This window comes from Phocoena phocoena, chromosome X, assembly GCF_963924675.1.
Source record: "Phocoena phocoena chromosome X, mPhoPho1.1, whole genome shotgun sequence".
In the NCBI taxonomy this organism is placed as follows: domain Eukaryota; kingdom Metazoa; phylum Chordata; class Mammalia; order Artiodactyla; family Phocoenidae; genus Phocoena; species Phocoena phocoena.
Window position 1 is genome coordinate 126,090,888 of NC_089240.1, and position 1,080 is coordinate 126,091,967.

At 52.9% G+C, this 1,080-nt stretch overlaps 1 pseudogene; it reads right to left on the reverse strand.

Moving 5' to 3' along the window:
- Positions 1 to 343: 343 nt before the first annotated feature.
- Positions 344 to 862, reverse strand: LOC136142686 (translationally-controlled tumor protein pseudogene; annotated as a pseudogene).
- Positions 863 to 1,080: the final 218 nt, after the last annotated feature.

Below are 1,080 nucleotides of genomic sequence, written 5' to 3' on the forward strand. Positions count from 1 at the left end.
ATCAAAATGAAGAGCTCCAGGGCTTCCCTGGTGGCGCAGTGGTTGGGAGTCCGCCTGCCGAGGCAGGGGACGCGGGTTCGTGGCCCGGTCCGGGAGGATCCCGCATGCCGCGGAGCGGCTGGGCCCGTGGGCCATGGCCGCTGGGCCTGCGCGTCCGGAGCCTGTGCTCCGCGGAGGGAGGGGCCACGGCAGTGGGAGGCCCAAGTACCGCAAAAAAAAAAAAAAGAAGAGCTCCAGATGACATCAGTCCCATTTGTCTAAGTCCTGGTGTTGTGTGGATGAAATGCAGCAGCCAGCCTGTTATGACGAGCAGGTGATAGATCCAAAGTAACAGCCAAATTTGTTAACATTTTTCCATTTCTAAACCGTCCTTAAGGAAAATCATATGTGGGGTCACACCATCCTCACTGCAGTCCAGCAGAGCAGCCATGCCATCTAGATTCCTGTTTTCACCAATAAAGAACTGATAGTTTTTGAAATTAGCAAGGATGTGCTTGATCTGTTCTGCAGCCCCTGTCATAACAGGTTTTCCTCTTTCTGGTCTCTGTTCTTCAAGCTTCCCTTTGATTGACTTCATGTAATCTTTGATGTACTTCTTGTAGGCTTCTTTTGTGAAGCTGGTTTCCTGCAAGTGATGGTTCATGACAATATCCACACCAGTGATTACTGTGCTTTCGGTACCTTCTCCCTCGGGGCCTTCAGCGGAGGCGTTTCCACCAATGAGCGAGTCATCAATGTTACCCTCTGTCCTATGGACCATCTTCCCCTCCACCCCCAGACACAGGCCGTCCTCGACCTCCTGGATCTTGTAGATGTCGGAGAACATCTCATCATGGCTGATGAGGTCCCGGTAGATGATCATAACGGCGACTAGATGGAGACGACGGCGGTGCTAGCTTAGTAGGAGCCCGGAGCTCAGAGCGAGCGCACTGCAGCCGGAGCGGTGCTCGGGGGGAGGGGGGAGAGGGCGGAAAAAGGGATGTACCATATTTTGCTTATCCAATCCACTGAATTGCTAGGTATCAGGGAAGCTTTTAAAATTATCCCCTGCCAGGCACCACTCTGAGACTTTGATGTGCT